Source organism: Lemur catta, chromosome 10 (assembly GCF_020740605.2).
Source record: "Lemur catta isolate mLemCat1 chromosome 10, mLemCat1.pri, whole genome shotgun sequence".
Taxonomy (NCBI): Eukaryota; Metazoa; Chordata; class Mammalia; order Primates; family Lemuridae; genus Lemur; species Lemur catta.
The window spans coordinates 67,715,886-67,735,663 of record NC_059137.1 but is presented as its reverse complement, the minus strand read 5'-3'; the positions used below and the strand labels follow the sequence as shown (position 1 = coordinate 67,735,663).

Genomic DNA, 19,778 nt, shown 5'->3' with positions numbered 1-19,778 from the left:
GAGGTCAGGAGTTCAAGACCAGCCTGAGCAAGAGCGAGATCCTGTCTCTACTAAAAACAGAAAAAAATTAGCTGGGCATGGTAGCTTGTGCCTATAGTTCCAGCTACTTAGGAAGCTGAGGCAGGAGGATTGCTTGAGCTCAGGAGTTTGAGGTTGCTGTGAGCTAGGCTGATGCCACAGCACTCTAGCCAGGCAACAGAGCAAGATTCTGTCTCAAAAAAAAAAAAAAAAATCAGTGTACACAAATCAGTAGCATTCCTATACACCAATGACAGTCAAGCTGAGAGTCAAATCAAAGACTCAATGCCATCCACAATAGCTACAAAGAAAATAAAATACCTAGGAATATATTTAACCAAGAAGGTGAAAGATCTCTATGAAGAGAACTACAGAAGAGAAGAAAGAAATCACTGATGATACAAACAAATGGAAAAACATATCATGCTCGTAGATCAGCAGAATCAACTTTGTTAAAATACCCATAGTACCCAAAGTGATTTACGGATTCAGTGTAATCCCCATCAAAATTCCAACATATTTCACAGATATAGAAAAAATAATTCTATGCTTTGTTTGGAACCAGAAAAGAGTCTGAATAGCCAAAGCAATCCTAAGCAAAAGAAACAAACTGGGAGGCATCATATTACCAGACTTCAAACTATACTACAAGGCCACTGTAACCAAAACAGCATGGGTCTGGCACAAAAATGGAGACATAGAACAATGGAATAGAACAGAAAACCCAGATATAAAACCATCCACATACAGCCAACTGATCTTTGACAAAGCAGACAACAACATACACTGCGGAAGAGAATCCCTATTCAATAAATGGTGCTAGGACTACTGGTTAGCCACATGCAGAAGAATAAAACAGGATCCATAACTCTTACCACTCACAAAAATTAATTCATGATGGATGAAGGACTTAAATGTAAGGCATGAAACCATAAGAATTCTAGAAGAAAATGTTGAAAAACCTCTTCTAGATGTCAGCCTAGGCAAAGAATTTATGAAGAAGTCTCCAATGGCAATCGCAGCAACAACAAAAATAAATAAATGGGACTTGACTAAGTTAAAAAGGTTCTGCACAGCCAAAGAAATAATTAACAGAGCAACCTACAGAATGGGAGAACATATCTTGAAGCTATACATCTGATAAAGGACTAGTAACCAGAATCTACAAAGAACGCAAGCAAATCAGCAAGAAAATAATCAAACACCCCCATTAAAAAGTGGGCCAAAGACATGAACAGAAGTTTCTCAAAAGAAGATAGACAAATGGCCAATAAACATATGAAAAAATGCTCACTGTCACTAATCAACAGGGAAATGCAAATTAAAACCACAATGAGATATCACCTTACCCCAATCAGAATGGCTATTATTAAAAAGTCCAAAAATAATAAATGCTGGTGTAGATGCGGAGAGAAAGGAATATTTATACACTGTTGGTGGGGCTGAAAATTAGTATTAATATAACCTCTATGGAAAACAGTATGGAGATTCCTCAAAGAACTAAAAATCAACTTACCGTTTATTTGATCCAGCAATCCCACTACTGGGTATTTATCCAAAGGAAAATAAGTCATTTCATCAAAAAGATACCTGCACTCAAATGTTTACTGCAGCACAATTCACAACTGCAAATATGTGTAATCAATCCAAATCCCCATCAATTCATGAGTGGATTAACAAAATGTGGTATATGTATACCATGGAATACTACTCAGCCGTGAAGAAGGACGACTTAATGCCTTTTACAACAATATGGATGGAACTGGACACCATTATCCTAAGTGAAGTATCTAAAGAATGGAAAAACAAACACCATATGCACTCACTATTTAATTGGAACTAACTGATGAGCACACACGTGCATTGAGGGAAGTAAACCTCAATGAAAATCAAGCAGGGGTAGAGGAGGAGGGGATGGGCGAAAACCCACCTAACAGGTACAATGAACACTATCTCAGTGATGGGAACATTTTTAAGCTTGACTCAATCATTACAAAAGCAATCCCTGTGATCAAAAACATTTGTTCCCCCATAAACTTTGAAATAAAAAAAATGGACTGCAAAGACAAGACAGGAAAGGATGAAATTTATATCCAGGAAATAACCTGTTTTATTTTTAAATGCAATATCAGGAGAAAAAATATTTTATTGAATATGAAATATTGAAAAAAAACCTGATGGATAAAATATATCTATATCTAAATAATTACAAGGCAATACACCTCAGGAAAAATAATTTGTAGAACTGAAAATAAATACTGAATTTTTTATTCATTGACATACCTTTTGATTCTATAAATCTATTAGAATCAACAAACATTAGAAAAGAGGAATCAATCAACATCAGACACATAATGAATCAAAACCATAAAAACAGAATTGCTCAATACATCTCAAAGCTGATCTACTATAAACTCCACAAATAAATAAAAATAATATTTGTAAAGCACTATATTCACCCATTTGAAAATATATTTGAAATAAATGGTTTTTGAGGAAAATGTAAACCACCAAAGTTTATTCTAGAGAGATAGAAAAACTGCATGAACCAGTATCTCCAGGAGAAACTAAGGACATTTTCTTAACCATTTAGAAAAGCTCATGGTTCAGAACAATGCTATCTAATAAAAATATAATGCCCATCACAAATGAGAACCACAAGTGTAATTTTAAATTTTCTAATAGCAACACTAAAAGTATAAAAATAGGTAGAATTTTAATAATATATTTTAATACAACATATAAAAAAGACTATTTCAACAGGAAATCAATATAAAAATTGATTTTACCTTTTTGGGGGTATGATGGTTTCTCTTGAGAGATGTTTGAGTGCAGATTTGCATAAAGGGAGGGAGTGAACCACTTGGATATTCAGGAAAGAGCATTTCAAGCAGAGGGAACATCTAGCACAAGGGCCCAGAGATGGGAAAGTGCTTGGCTTTTGAAACAGCAGAGAGGCTAGTGGGGACAATAGTACAAGGACTAGAAGAAAAAGTGGTAGGAAATCAGACCAATGAGGTAGCCAGGGGTTATAGGTCATGGTTCAGCCTTGAGATTTATTTTTTTTTCTTTTTTTTCCTACTCTCATTGTTTCTCAGGTGGGGATTTATTTTTAAGAAATCTCTAAAAATATTTTGGAAAAAGAATGTGGCACAATTACAAAATATGATTGATGTTTTCTTCACGGGGCAATGGCTTTCTCATCCCAAGGTTGCCTGGGTGTATGAGGCCATTTATTTACTTATTTACCCATTCTCCCTCTAGTGAGTGAGTGTCATGGCCCCTCAGGACTTTCCCTGCACAGGCCAGAGTCTAGGTGAGCTGTCAAGCACATACACAAGTCATTAAAGACAAGTTTCATAAAATCATAGATGGTTCCAGCCGGTAGGGACCTTTTCATCTAACCCCTTGTTTTCCAGATGAGGAGATTGAATCTCTTCTGTTAAGCAAACAACTCCAAGTGCTTTCTAATTTGAAACTGGGATGAATTAGGATGAGCAATAATGAGACTGGCAGGAATACTAAAGCCAAAAGCAGATAAGTGATGATTGTCAGCTAATGAAACAAATCTCTGCAAGATACAGGCTTCAAATACCAGATGGAAAATGTGGGCAAGAAGCTTGTCGCTATGGAACAGAGTAAACTGCTCTTTGGGCCATTGCAAAATAATTCAACTATCCAACAAAATTAGGTAACATATCTCAACCCATCATACAAAATCCACTCTTTAATCACTGCAATGAGAGATAAAATCAGATAAAAATACGAGGTCTCAAGATTTCTGAAGCTTTTGAGCAGAGATGAAAATTGTCACAGTAGCTCAGTTCATGTCAAACAGATTAATGGAAACGATGAAGTGAGATTTCTTTAAACAAATGAAAAAAAAAACCAAAACAACTGTCAGCCTATAAAGGAAGAATGGAGTGAATGTTACAAACATACCAAAGAGAGGCATGAGAGACTTAGATCTGTGGGTCTAATACTCTCATTTTATAGATAAGGAGACCAGGTTATATGAATTGCCCAAGGGATGGGGTAAACCAGAAGTATCTGCTGGACTAGACTCATTTTCTTGTAGATTCTTCCAGATTTCTATGATTGCTTCTCTAGTATTACAGTATAAACCAAGGCTCAGCAAAGTTTCTCTAAAGGGTCAGATAGTAAATATTTTAGGCTTTGTGGGTCATATTGTCTCTATTATATTACTTGAATCTGTCATTGAAGGACAAAAGTGGCCATAGACAATATATAAACAAAGGACTATGGCTATATTCCAATAAAATTTCATTTACACAAACTGAAATTTGCATTTTATATAAGTTTCACTTGTTACAAATACTCCTTCCTCTTCTTCTTCTCCTTCCCTTTCTCCTTCAATTTTTTTTCAACCATTTAAAAACCATACTTAGCTCACAGGCCATATAAAATCAGGCAGTGAGCTGAATTTGACCTCTAGGGTATAGTTGCCAATCTCTGATGCAAACCCCTAAAAAGATGCATGTAAATTAAAATTGTGTAACTTGAAAACCATCCCAGTGGCTTACACTAGCATTTCCCATCATATTTCTATGATTTGTTTTCGATTGGTAAAACATTTAAAAAATTTTTTAAACTCCAGGGCCTAATCAAATGCCCTTTGAAGAATATAGGTTCTGGTGGCTTACAAAGCCCAATTTGCTCTAGAAAACAAACACTTCTTAATAGATAAAAAAGTAACTTTAGGAAGCAACCAAGAAGCCCTTCAGTAGGTGAATGGATAAACAAACTATGGTATTTCCAGAAAATGGAATATTATTCAGCACTCAACAAGCTATCAACCTGCAAAAATACATAGAGAAAATTTACATGCATATTACTAAGTGAAAGAAATCAATCTGAAAATGCTGCATACTGTATGATCCCAACTACATGACATTCTGGAAAAGGCAAAACTATGGAGACAATAAAAATATCACTGATTGGGAGGATAAACAGGAGAGCAGAGGTAATAAACATTTTAGGGTAATAAAAATACTCTGTATGATCCTATAATGGTGGCTATATATCATTATACATTTGTCCAAATCCGTAGACTGTACAACATCAAGAGTGAATCCTAATATAAACTATGGACTCTGAGTGTTAATGATGTGCCAGTGTAGGCTCATTGTAACAAATATACCACTCCGGAAGGGGATATATTGGTAATGGGGAAAGCTGTGCATGTGTTGGGGAAGGGGATAAATGGGAAATCTCTGAACCTTCCTGTCAATTTTGCCGTGAATTTAAAACTTCTCTAAAAAAATCTTTTATAAAAAGATAACTGTGGCCGGATGCAGTGGCTCACGCCTGTAATCCTAGCACTCTGGGAGGCCAAGACGGGAGGATCATTTGAGGTCAGGAGTTCGAGCTCAACCTGAGCAAGAGTGAGACTCTGTCTCTACTAAAAAAAATAAAATAGAAAAAATTAGCTGGGCAACTAAAAAGAGTCACAAAAAATTAGCTGAGCTTGCTGGTACGCTCCTGTAGTCCCAGCTACATGGAAGGCTGAGGCAGAAGAATCACTTGAGCCCAGGAGTTTGAGGTTGCTGTGAGCTAGGCTAATGCCATGGCAACAAAGTGAGACTCTGTCTCAAAAAATAAAAAAGATAGCTGTAAATAATCAAGATTTGTAACAATAACTTAGTGTAATGCCTAGGTTGCAAAGTAGTATAAGATATAGACAGTCAAACTTGAATAAAGAAAATAATTTTCATGGCAGGAAAAAATAGTAACTTTAGTAATTCTTCCGATCTCTACAGAAGACACCACTAATGAGTCACTTGTATTTAACAACTTTTTATTAGAAAAATAAAGTAACATATTCTAAAATGATGGGATGTCTGATAATAAAAATACTTAAGTGTACTTACTGTGTGCCAGACACTGTCCTACATACTTTACATGCATTAACTTGTTTAAACCTCATAAGAACTCTATGAGGTACTATGACTAGCCCCATTTTACAGATGAGAAAACTGAGGCATGGAGCTGTTAAGTACCTTGCCCCAAATTACACAGCTGATAGGTGTTAAATCTTACATTTGAACCACAGTCTTCCTACACGCTGAGGGCTATTAAGCACTATGCTATATATTTTTACAAACAGACTTTCATACAAAAATAAATAAAATAAACAGCCCTCCCCTACCTTCCCCTCCCCGCTTTATAACATACTTTTTGGAGCTTTCCTTTTCCTTCCTTTCCTTTAATACGGCCTAGGCAGGTGGGCCTGCTGGAGCCAGGACTGTGAAGGCAGTTGGGGCTAAGTTGCAGTCCAGGCTGAGAAGCCTAATAGGATCAGGGGAACTGGGGGTGCAAGTGTGTAGGATTAAGGAGACCGGTGGAGTGGACAGGACTGTGGCTAAGGAGGCAGCCACCAGAGTTAGGAGATTGTTTACATTCAGGGCTAATGTATATTTACATGTATAGAGACATACACACATACGTATATACACTCACATACCCTCTAGCTCTATCTGCTGAGAGGGTCTGGAAATGATGAAACCCAGTTGCAATCAGCACCCCAAGTGCTCAAATCTTGGCTTCTAAATACCATTCTTCACCAGAAAGAATCAGGTGACTCCAGGCTTATTCCCAGGCTGGGACAAAGAAAATACAAGATGAATCTGAACCATAATTTTGTGTCAAAAGTAAGGAGGTGCTAAAAATAGTTGTAGAGTGGTCAAAAGGACACAGGAGCCACCCTGAACAAACTCTCACTAGTGTAATCTGAGCCAATTTGAGCATCAAAATAAATATAGTATCAGATGAAAACCCAATTAATAAAATAGGAATCCATAAGTCCACACTGATAAATGAATCAATGAATGAGTGAGAAGGGAGAGTTCTTTTTCTTTTTTAGAGTAGAATACCAACTAATATATGTGGAAGAAATGATAAAAGTAGAGAATTAGCATCTGGCAACCATCATCATAATAAATGATTCATGCAAAAATCATCAATGAAAGTAAAACTAGTGGGTGAAAATTTGTTGAGAGAGAGGATATTTATATAATTATCAAAGTATTTCCCCACAAAATTTATTTTGCTGAGAACAATAGTAACTTTGCAGTGGAGAAACCTGGAAAACACCACCTTAACCAAGTGACCAAGGTTAACATCACCAATAATGACACAAATCAACATCATGTGCCTCCTGATAGGACACACTGAGAACACAGCATCATTTCTATGATATTCCTGCCCAAAATGCATAACCTGAATCTCATAATGAGGCAACATCAGATGAACCCAAATTGAGGAACAGTCTAAAACAAAAAAACTATTCTGTATTCTTGAAAATCATCCAGTACATAAAAGACAAAGAAAGACTAAGGACCAGTTCCAGACGGAAGACAAGTAAAGAAATGTGATAAGTAAACACAGATTATGGTTCTAGAATGGATTCTGAACCAAATGAGGGAAAATAGCTACCAAGGGCATTATTGGGCCAGTGGGCAAAGTTTGAATGGGCCTATGGATTTATGTAGAATTTTATACCTATGTTAATTTCCTGACTTAGACGATTGTACATGATTGTGTAAGATAGTGTTCTTATTTTTCAAAAAGTACACACTAAAATATTTAGACTGGAACAGCACGTTTGTAACTTACTCTCCATTCAGGAAAATATAGTAATATATATGTGTGTGTGTGTGTGTGTGTGTGTGTGTGTGTGTGTGTGTGTGTGTGTGTGTGTGTGTGTACATATCTAGAGAAAGTAAGGAAGAATAAGAAAGCACATTTTGTAAAACATTAACACTGAGGAATCTGGGTGAAGGCTATATGAGTTATTTGTACATTCTCATAACTATTTTGTAATTTTGCAATGATTTAAAAATGAAATTTTTAACTGAAAAACTAAGCAGTATATTATTTAGGAATACTAATATGAAAAGTTAAAGTTTAAGGAAAAGTCAGGGCATGATAAACATAAAATCAGGATAATAGTGGGAAGGGTAGGGAATGGAACGGGGAGGTCATTCAGGGGGCTTCAAAGATAAGCAACAGTTCATTGTGTTATTCATTACACTTTACACAGACATTAGAACTGTTCTTTCTTCTACCCAATGAGTTAATTAAAAAGAAGACTCAATTCTAAAAAAAAAACGCACAAAGATCATAAGAAAAATATATGTGTAAGAACGGATTACTCACGTTAAATGATATTATTAAAAAAACATCAAAATTGGTATCATATAAAATATGCACATTGGTAATCTGAGGAACATCCAAATGACCAAGAAGGAAAACCAGAGGAAGAGTGGAGGCAACATGGAAAGAGAATGACACATAGCACCCCAATGCCAACAATCTCAAATGAGGTCATAATCAGTTCCTTTTTTTTTTATAGACAGTTGGTAACATGCTAAAACAACACTTAATTGCACTTGATAGTTTGTGAATCCTCTTGGGATATAAACCGGTACTAATTTATTTGTTTCCTAAATTCTGAATTCCTTGATGCTTTACCCAACTGGTAGAAGAAGGAAACGACTTAGATGGGCACAAACTTAACACCAAGCTCTGAGTGAAACCACCACAAATCTCAGACCCAAAGTTAAATGACACATTTGAATCCTGAAATGGTCAAGCAAGCAAACAATTTTGGCAACTGCCTCGCCAAAGACATCTTCAGAGACTAAATTCAGCAAATGGACAGCTGAGAATGAATTTAGGGAAAGCACTCACTCTCTCTTTTGAAAACTGATAGGTGACATCAACTGACCGCAGAGTTGATCTCGACAGATCTTACCAGGTATGTAGATATTGATAAGAAAATACAGGCACACATCAAAGTACTCACTACACAAGCCTATTCCTTGGGCCATTTTTTTAAAACTATAAAGTCTGCCTTAAAGACCTGGTTGAATTGTAGACCACTCTCCACCCAAATTCATATGTTGAAGTCCCAATCCCCAGTAATTCAGAATGTGATGTTATTTAAAGACAATGTCTTTATGGAGGCAATCAAGTTAAAATAAGGTCATTAAGACAGGCTCTAATCTAATCTGACTAGTGTCATTTTGGACACAGAAATACACATAGAGGGAAGACAATACGAAGAGACATAAAGGGAAGACAGCCACATACAAGTGAAGGAGACTGTCCTGGAACAGACCCCTCCCTCACAGTCCTCAGAAGGAACCAACACCACCGATACCTTGATCTCAGACTTGTACCTTCTAGAGCTGTGAGAAAATACATTTCTGTTGTGTAAGCCCCCCTGTTTGTGGTATTTTGTTACAGCAGCCCTAGAAAACTAATACAGACCCTATAGGAGGAGGTATAAGTCATCAAAGGGAAAACACTACAGAAATCTCCCTTTTCTTGCCTGTAGGCACCTCATCGGAGATAGTTTGAGGTGGTCAAAGCACACTGGATTTACTGAAGAATCAAGATTCTGTTATTTACTAGATTTGTGAACAAGGGCAAATCCCTTAAACTCTCTGGTTTATTATTTTTAAAAATATGGTAGTAATAATATTTGCCATATCGCCCTTCAGCCCTATATAGACAACAGATTTTAAGATGGAGATATGTCAAACACTCCAGTGAACTGTAAAAGTTCTCTATAAATATAAGGTATTATCCGTAGTGTTAATTTTTGATAAGGTCACCAGGGTGGTATTTCAGGACCCGACTGCTGACACACTATGCTTTGATTTCAGAAAGGCATCTGATGGCACCAGGCAGATAACTTTGTTGGACGAGCTCAAAAAGGCCAGTCTGGATGACAGCAGAGCTGGAGAAATTTGTATCTGATTGTATGTTCCTGCTCAGAAGGTTAATTAATAGGATGACGGAAGTATGGCTGGAGAGCTCTTGGAGAGCTCTAGAAATATATTTCTATGCTCGGCCCTAGTCATGTTCTTACTAATGGCCTAGATATAAAAAGGATAACAATTTGGAGGGAACAGTTTGTTCACAAGATAGCACAATCCAGTTTTAAAAAGACAGCCACCCCGTAACTATGTACAAATATTATGTATCTATTAAAAAAAATAAAATTTAAAATTTAAAAAATATAGCCACAAGCTAACTGGAATATATGTCAAATGCTACGTTTACATTTTACAAAGTTTAAATGTACAAGGTAAAGACATATGAGACTTGATAAAAGCAAGGACCATGAGCTTATTTTAATAAGCAGCATAGGACTCTTGCCCATAAAAATGGATTCCAGTGAAGATCAAATTTAAAAGAATACAGGCAGACCTTGCCTTGTGTGATTTTGCTATACATAAATTTCCAATACTATGGTTCAGTTAAATAATACCAGTCCTCCAACAACACGGTTCAAAAATCAATTGCCACGGTATATGAACTGTGAGTGACTGCATAAAGTACAAACTGGCCTTCTAGCTCTGCAGTCGACAAATCACCTCATGCGTAACAGATGTGCATCATGATCGGGGACCAACCACATCCCTCATTCCAAAGTCTGTGGGGACTGATCACCGTGCACCTGTTATTTACCTAACACACAGACATCAAAGCATGTAGTTGTGTTGCTTCCTAGTCTTCCAGCAGTAAACCTGTGTGGCATTTTATAAGAATGGATCATTGAAAGAGTGAATTGGTCAACCAAGATGAAAGTGCAGCAAAGAAATGAACAGTGATAACAAAGGAAGTGATATTGGAATCCACAATAATGGAGTTTTATGGAAGAAACAGCTGACCATGGTAATGTTGCTGCCGCCACCATCTGAGAGACTCTAGGTCTACAGCCAGGGGAACTTAGCAAAGATGAACTTATCAACATAAATGTGGATAGTGACTGAAGATGTCCCAGAAGAAGTGACACCAGCAAAAACCTTCACATTAAAGGAAATTTCAGAGAAATATCTCAGAGATATTTTATGACATTGAGAGCTCAAGGGACCTAATGTTGAAAGCTAATCCACATTTCTAAAGCAGGATGACAATTTGCCAAGGCAAAGAAAAGACGCTCACTTGCATTATCAGTTATATGATGAGAAGAAGGCAGCAAGCACTGTTCACACTACTCGTGATGTTTAGGGTTTGGGGGTTTGTTTGTTTTTTGTTTGTTTGTTTGTTTTTTACAAAATAGTAGTTCTCTATATTTCTAATATTTTAAATTACAGTATACTAAATGCAAACTAGTTTTACTAATTTTTGCATTTAAATTTGAAAGAAAGTTTTTAACATTTTAACAGCAGTTGTTAAAGATCACAGAATAATATTATTAAGATCACTTTACATGATTTCAGCTTTCATAGCCATTTATTTTTCAGACCTGCACTATTGTGCAAAGTGAGAAATGTCTTGTCATATCCTTTTATACTTAGCTTGGAAAACAGAATCAGTAATCCATTTTCAATTTTAGAGAGATGAACTAAATTGGAATATTTTTACAGGAAGGTGACCAGACTGTGAAAGAACCCTGTAATTAAAATATGAGAGGAAGTTGTGACTGAAACTGACAAGATTTCATCTGGAGAACAGAGAAGCCAAGAAGATTGCCACAGTTGCAAATATTGGGAAAGCCATCATGTAAAAATGTCATTCTAGAGCAGCAGAACAAAGTTCAATAATGGGATATCGGCCAAGCGTGGTGGCTCACACCTGTAATCCTAGCACTCTGGGAGGCCAAGGCAGGAGGATTGCTTGAGCTTAGGAGTTCAAGACCAGCCTGAGCAAGAGAGAGACCCCGTCTCTACTAAAAACAGAAAAATTAGCCAGGCATGGTGGTGTGCACCTGTAGTCCCAGCTACTCGGGAGGCTGAGGCAGGAGGATAGCTTGAGCCCAGGAGTTTGAGGTTGCTGTGAGCTAGGCTGACCCCACGGCACTCTAGCCTAGGTGACAGAGTAAGACTTTGTCTCAAAAGAAATAATAACAGTAATAATAATGGAATATCCAGCAATAGAGCTTCCAATTTCACGAAGAAAAGCAGCTTCTAACAAAACTGGATATAAATGGAATTTGCTAACTCACAACATAGTGAACTCGTCATAGTTCAAAGTGGCAAGCAGAGGCTGAATGACCATCTGTCAGTGATGTTGTAGCAAAAATTCATTCCTACACAGGGTGAGAGGGGAGGGCCCATCCATAGCTCAGGTTTCATACGTCCATGTGGTGGTTCAAAAAGTGTCCACAAATTCTTGGTCACTCCTTCCTTCAAAAGTTGGAGCCTCATTCCCTCCCTCACCCTTGAGGTGGGCGAAATGCAGTGACTTGCTTAGAATGAAGCATTCGCCACACTATGGGGCTTCTCAGGCAAGCTCATAAAAAGGATGGCTTCTACCTGGCTCTTTCACTCTTAGATTGCTGTTCTAGGGGAAGCCTCTAGTCACGTGGTAAGGACACTCAAGCAGCCCTGACAGAAGTTCTTTTGGGCAGAAACCAAGGATGCCTGCCAACAGCCTGCATCAGATTGCAATCATGCAAATGAACTTGAACCTTGGAAGTGGATCCTACAGCCCCAGTTGAGCCTTCTGATGACTGCAGCCCTAGCAGACATCTTGACTGAGGCCTCACTCAGCTAAGCTGCTCCAGAATCCCTCAGCCACAGAAACCGTGAGGTTAATAAATTGCTATTGTTGTTTTAAACCCCTACATTGTGGGATAATTTGTTATGCAGCAATATCTAACAAATGCAATCATTTTAACCTGAACACTAAAATTACATTGTGGTCTTAAGATGCCTGCTCACAAACCCTTTGGGGTTTGGGGGGTTTTCTGGTTTGTGTTTTGGGGGAGTTTTTTGCTAGTTTCCTTTTAATAGAATCAAGCCACAATTTCCCAAAACTAGTTTTTATCATTGAAGGATCAACAATTATCCAATGGTGTTCTGTTGTAAAAGTAGAGAAGGAATCTAAAATTAATTCCTCCCACTCTGCCTGATTTTCACCCAACATTCAAATCTGCTAAAAAAAGATTAATGCAGACTCACAAATAAGATTTACAATTCTCTTTAGGAAGAGAGAAGCCCTTCAACAGGCTCAGGCTTGTTGACCTTTCAGTTGCAAAATGGAACAAGGGCTGGGCCCTTCTACCCTTCATAATAAAGGAAACATTTCTCTCAATGTGGCAGCCCAGATTTCTCCTCTGAACTCCAGATCCATATATTTGACATTTGCCTTGATGTTTCATTTGTATTTCCCTGTTCGAGAGAATGAGACCATATTAACTCAGGGCACTCTCCAGAAACTTGGACCTCTCTCTCTCTTACCCCTGCATAAAACCTCAGTGGATTCCTACTTTTTAAAATCTAATTACTCCCATTGCATTCTCATTGCTTTTAAGATAAGGAAAAATGTTCACAATATGGCCTACAGGGTCCAGGGTGATTTGGCACTACCTGCTTTTCTGGCCTAATCCCAGCGTGGCCTAATCCCGTGCCTCACTCCTCCCTCCTCCTTGCTCTCCGCTCCACACTGGTCCCATTTCAGACCCCATAAGTACCCTGCTCGCCCACTATTGGGCCCTGACAAGTGACCTTCCTTTTGGAGGGACCACCTTTTCTTTCCTCTTGTCCAATTAACGCCAACTCAGATTTCCTACTTCAGTTCAGCTATTCCACCTTAGGAAACCTTTCCTGATTGAATCAAATTCCCCATCCCTACCCCCACCCCCACCCCCACTCCCAATTAATGATTCTCAGCACCAGGCACTTCTCCTTTGTGGAAATATGAGAGGTGTTCCATACACAAAATCTGGAGCCAGGCTGTCTCACTTAAATCCTTTCCAGTTGTGTGAATTTGGGCAAGTCACTTATAGTCTACATGCCTATTTCCTCATCTATATGGTGGGAGTAATCGTTATGAACATGCTGTGAAAATTAAAGGAGATAATATATGTAAAATTATTAGAATGGTCTGGACACATGGCAGGCATTATATAAGCTTGAGCTGTTTGTCTTATTATAGTTGCAATTTTATAATTTCACATTTGTTCACAACTATTATTTTATTCATATCTGTCTTTCCCATTAGACAGCAAAATTCACAAAGGTAGAGATGTCTATTTTTACCCACTGTCATACGCTTAGTGCCTAGCACAGTCTTTTTTTTTTTTTTTTTTTTTTTTGAGACAGAATCTGGCTCTGTTCCCAGGGCTAGAGTGTGGTGGCATCAGCCTAGCTCACAGCAACCTCAAACTCTTGGGCTCAAACAATCCTCCCGCCTCAGCCTCCCGAGTAGCTGGGACTACAGGTGCACACCACCACACCCGGCTCACAATCTTAACACATGAGAAATCCTAATGAACATCTGGTGAATAAAGAAATGAATTTGTTATAGGGCCTAGACTTGAGAATCTTGAAATGTCACACTAAGGAGTTTAGAATTTATTTTCTAAGTTTTTTTTTTTTTTGAGACAGAGTGTCGCTTTGTTGCCCTGGCTAGAGTGAGTGCCGTGGTGTCAACCTAGCTCACAGTCACCTCAAACTCCTGGGCTTAAGCAATCCTACTGCCTCAGCCTCCCGAGTAGCTGGGACTACAGGCATGTGCCACCATGCCCAGCTAATTTTTTCTATATATATTTTAGTTGGCCAGATAATTTCTTTCTATTTTTTTTTTTTTTTAGTAGAGACGGGGTCTCGCTCTTGCTCAGGCTGGTCTTGAACTCCTGACCTCGAGCAATCCACCCGCCTCGGCCTCCCAGAGTGCTAGGATTACAGGCGTGAGCCACCGCACCCGGCCTATTCTCTAAGTTTTTAAACAAGAGTCACACATGAAAATTAATGGAGAGATGATTGTAAGGCAAGTTGGGAAGAAAGCTTAGAGACAGGGAGAACCCTTAGCTGACCACTGGAATGGTTTATCTGAAAAGATAAACCTTAGCCAGTATAGAGAGGAGCAGAAAGAGAAGTAAAGAAGTGTCCCAGGGATGTCATGTTGAGGAAGGACCCACACAACTTTGTGGCACACCAGGTTTGCAGGAAACTGTTGAGGATATATATCTAAATATGAAATCTCTGAATGAGAGAATGAGGACAAAAGAACAGAACTACAGAAGCCAAGAACCTGTGAATGTTACCTTATAAGGCAAAAGAGATTTTGCAGATATGGCTAAACTGAAGATCTTGGTATGGGAAGATTACCCAGGATTAGCAGATGGGCCCTAAATGCAATCACAAGTGTCCTTAGAAGAGGGAGCTGGAGGGAGATTTTACACGACACAGAAGAGAGGCAATGTGACCACTTAAGTAAGATGCTGCACTCCTGGCTTTGAAGATGGAGGCAGGGTCCTGGACAAAAGGATGCAAGCAACGTGGCTCTGGAAACCAGAAAGGCAAAGAAACAGATTTTCCTCCAGAGCTTCCAGAGAGAGTGCAGCCCTGTTGACATTCTGACTTTGAGCCAGTGAAACATATGTGTTGTTTGAGCCACCAAGTTTGTAGTCACTTGTTACAGCAGCCATAGCAAACTAATACAAGCACTTAACTCACTGTGTTATGATTTAGAGTTAGTGTACTTTTCTCTCCATTAATGTATAACCTCCTCAAAATACAGTGATATTCTGGTACCTTGGTCCTTCTAGCACCAAACAATACTAAACACACAAAGGCACTCAAATAAATGTTTGTCGGAAGGTGGAAGGAAGGAAGAAATCAGAAAGAAGAAAAGAGAGAAGGGAGTTTCAAAATAGAGGAAGTGGCTGACAAAGGCCTATCCTTAAACATGAAACCAACAAAATGGATGGAGAGGACCTGGGCAGGGCTGAGCTTTTTGCCCCTATCCCCCACCCCCGGAGCCAGCAATCCTGAAACAAACTCGGGCAGGCCACATCCAGGCAGGGCGTGAGGGATAGAGAGGAGACCCTGAGGCAGATCCTAACTCCAGCCTTTGCTCTCATCTTCAACCTAACCTACAGCAGAGGAGATGCGGCTGTCAGCCCCAAGCCAGTGCCCTGTGAAAGCCAAAACGCACAGGCTTAGCAACCATGACGACTTGGGTTTACATCCTAGCTCTGCTTCTTGCTATCTGCAAACCCTCAAACAAGATACTTAACTTTTCTAAGGTGCATTTTCTCATTTGTAAAATAAAACTAATAATTCCCCAGAAGAGTAAATGAGGTGATGAATAAGAAGTACCAGGCATAGAGTAAGTATTCAAGACATGTTGCTTTTTGTTTTTGTGATGTTTTTCTAGCAAAATCAAATGGGATATAATGATATATGATATGGTATGTCATATAGATTAAAATATATATATTAGATTGTATATTGTGTATACTAGCTCTAGAAAAATACATAAGAAAGTGGTAATAGGGCCGGGCGTTGTGGCTCACACCTGTGATCCTGGCACTCTGGAAGGCCGAGGCGGGTGGCTCGTTTGAGCTCAGGAGTTCGAGACCAGCCTGAGCAAGAGTGAGACCTCATCTCTACTAAAAATAGAAAGAAATTATCTGGACAACTAAAAATATATATAGAAAAAATTAGCCGGGCATGGTGGCACATGCCTGTAGTCCCAGCTACTCGGGAGGCTGAGGCAGTAGGATTGCTTGAGCCCAAGAGTTTGAGGTTGCTGTGAGCTAGTCTGATGCCCCAGCACTCTGGCCCAGGTAACAAGGTGAGACTCTGTCTCAAAAAAGAAAGTGGTAATAATTGCCCCTGGGAGGAGCAATGTCATATCCAGGGCAAAGGGACAGAAAGGGCACTTACTAGCCACTACATATCCTTTTGTGCACTTTGAATTTCCTGTCCTGTGCATGGATTTTTTTTTAGGTATTTTTTTTTTAATTCCAGCTTTAGAAACTGTTTAACATGAGCAACCCATGTAACATTTATCAGGTGTGTAATGTTGACAACCTGTTAATTAATCTCACTGTGCTTCAATTTCCTCATCTGTAAAATAAGAATAAAAATACTGCCTTTCTTCATAAAGTTGTTGTGAGTGTTAAATGAGATAATACAAGTAAAATGCTGAAAAGAATGCCAGGCACAGAGTAAGCATTCAATAATATCTGCAGTGCTCACTTCCAGAAATATGGTGCGCAAGATACCTGCAGGGCCCTCTAGCTACAAAATGACTTTATGCTGCATAAGACGTTTTAGGTAGCACTTATAGGACATAAGGGAGAGTATCAAAGTTAAAGAAAAAGAAGAGGAAATATTAGTAAAAAAATAGACTTTAAGCTGAAAGAGGAGCAGTGAGCAGTAAACTCAGATAAAATGCATGGTGGCCCAAAAGGACCTTAGCTCTGAACAAAAAAAAAGGTAAAAAAAAATTTTCTCTGAAGGACCATATCTTGAATTTAAGTCCCTCAGTTTTTCCCAGATTAAAATTAACCAAAATTGAACCCATAAAAAAAGGTCATCAAAATCAAAAAGAAACAAACCATCATGGGTAAAGGCTAGCAAAAACTACGAAGTCCAGATTTAGAATCAGAAGGATTTCATATGTTAAAGTATCTGATACAAAGTATATATGGTATGCTTTCAAAATAAAGAATGGAAATCACAAAATGGAGCAAGCAAAAAGAGACAATCAAAAATGATCAGGCAAATTTGAAAAAAGAACCAAGCAAAACTTTTAGAAATGAAAATTATAATTGTTGCTATAACAAGGTTAACAGATGGAATATACAGTAGATTAGACATAGCGAAAGAAAGTATCCATGAACTAAAAAATAGAGCTGAAAAAAATGACCCAGAATGCAGCACTATAAGACAATGAGATAAAATCCATGAACAAGAGCTTAAGAGATATGAAAGATAGGCCAGGAGTCATGGCTCGCACCTGTAATCCTAGCACTCTGGGAGGCCAAGGCAGGAGGATTACTTGACCTCAGGAGTTCGAGACCAGCCTGAGCAAGAGTGAGACCCTGTCTCTACCAAAATTAGCCTGGCCTCATGGCACATGCCTGTAGTCCCAGCTACTCAGGAGGCTGAGGCAGGAGGATCCCCTGAACCCAGGAGTCTGAGGTTGCTGTGAGCTACAATGATGCCACTGCACTCTACCCAGGGCAACAGAGTGAAACCCTGTCTAAAAAAAAAAAGAGATAGAGAAAGAAAATTGAACCCCCCTCCTCATTCCCCTGCCTTCATATTCTAAAAAAAAAAAAAAGAGAGAGAGAGACAAGAGATGGAAGATAAAATAAGATCCAACATATATCTCACCAAAGTCCCCAAAGGACGAGTAGAGAGAATGAAGGGGAGGCAAATATTGAAAGAAGAAAATGGATAAGAGTTTTCTAGAACTGATGCAAAAAGCCAATTCATGGATATACGAAGCATAATATATATTCAGCAGGATGAAAAAAATGCACCTAGACAAATCATTCCTATAAAGGAAAGATATTTAAACTGATACTGACCTCTCCAAAGCAATAAGGGAAGTCAGAATACAGTGGACAATTTTTTTTTTTTGAGACAGTCATTGCAGCCCCCAGTTCCTGGGTTTAAATGATCCTCCTGCCTCAGCCTACCAATTAAGTGGGAGTATAGGCAGGTGCCATCACACCTAGCTAATTTTTCTGTTTTTTGATTGGTTTTTTTTTTGTTTGTTTGTTTGTATAGATGAGATTTCACTATGTTGCCCAGGCTGGTCTCAAACTCCTGGCCTCAAGCAATCCTCCCACCTCAGCCTCCCAAAGTGCTGGGATTATAGGCATGAACCACTGTTCCCAGCCTAGTTGACAAACATTTTTAAATTGCTAAAGAAAAATCATTGTCAGTTTAGAATTCTGTATCCAGCAAAACTATTTTGTAAAAACAGAGACAAAACGAAGCCACTTTTGGATTTAAAAGCTAAGAAAATTTTTAATACCAGAAAGCCTACACTAAAGGAAATCTAAAGGATGGATTTCAGGAACATCTCCAAAAGAAGGTTAAAAATGCCAAAAGAAATGGTGTTTAGTCTATTTTCTGTTGCTATAACACAATACCACAGACCTGATAATTTATAAAGAAAAGAAATTTATTTCTTATAGTTCTGGAAGCTGATAAGTCCAAGGTTGAAAAGCCACATATAGCGAGGGTCTCAGGGCTGTGCCATCCCATGGAGGAGAGGTAGAAGGTCGAAGGGCAACAGCCCACAAGCTCAGTTCTCTCTTCCTCTTCTTAACAAGCCACCAGTCCCATCATGCGGCCCCACCCTAATGACCTTATCTAGAAAGCATACATTCGGAGCAGCAGATCATGGCTCTATTCCCAAAAGAATAGATGTAAAAAATAAAATCTGAGTCCAGCAAGAAATATTCCAGGTGACTTGATACTTCCTTCCTCCTTGTTTGTCTATGTTATCTTCACTGTGGCTCTAAAATAGACTCGGCATTAGTTTTCATGTGATCAACATATTGTGAGCTTTATTGAATTGCCTGCTTAGTTCAATGAACTCAACTCCTAGAGCTAATAAAAGAAACTCAGAACAAGCCCATCTACTGGATTTGCAAATCTTGTAATTTTGTAGAGGGGTGTGTTTGAATACCAGTAGCACGTCAGTATACTCATCAGTTTCACCCAGCTAGTCAGTGAGCCAAGCTGCCCATCAGCTTCTGTATTAAGATGCTAGCCATGCACCAATTACTAGTTTACTAGTCTACTTTTCTCTACTCTCAAAAACCAATATCTATCTCACCTGCTTCTGAAGCCCTGACATGTAAAAACATAACAGTGTCACTGAAAACTGGTTAAGAATCAGCAATTTGGTGTTCTTGGAAAGAACACATAATTGCTTTAGAAGGTTTACTGACAAATTGCTTGAATCCCTTAGGAATTTGCCTTGGCAAAACAAAAGCAAGCAAAACTTGTAACAGAGACTGGTGACTG

General features: G+C 38.6%; 1 protein-coding gene across 3 annotated transcripts in view; it reads right to left on the bottom strand.

Annotated features, from left to right (window-relative positions):
* Positions 1 to 19,778, bottom strand: part of GDA (guanine deaminase) — a 90,126-nt gene that overhangs the window by 49,729 nt on the left and 20,619 nt on the right. The gene's annotated exons all lie outside the window — the stretch shown is intronic.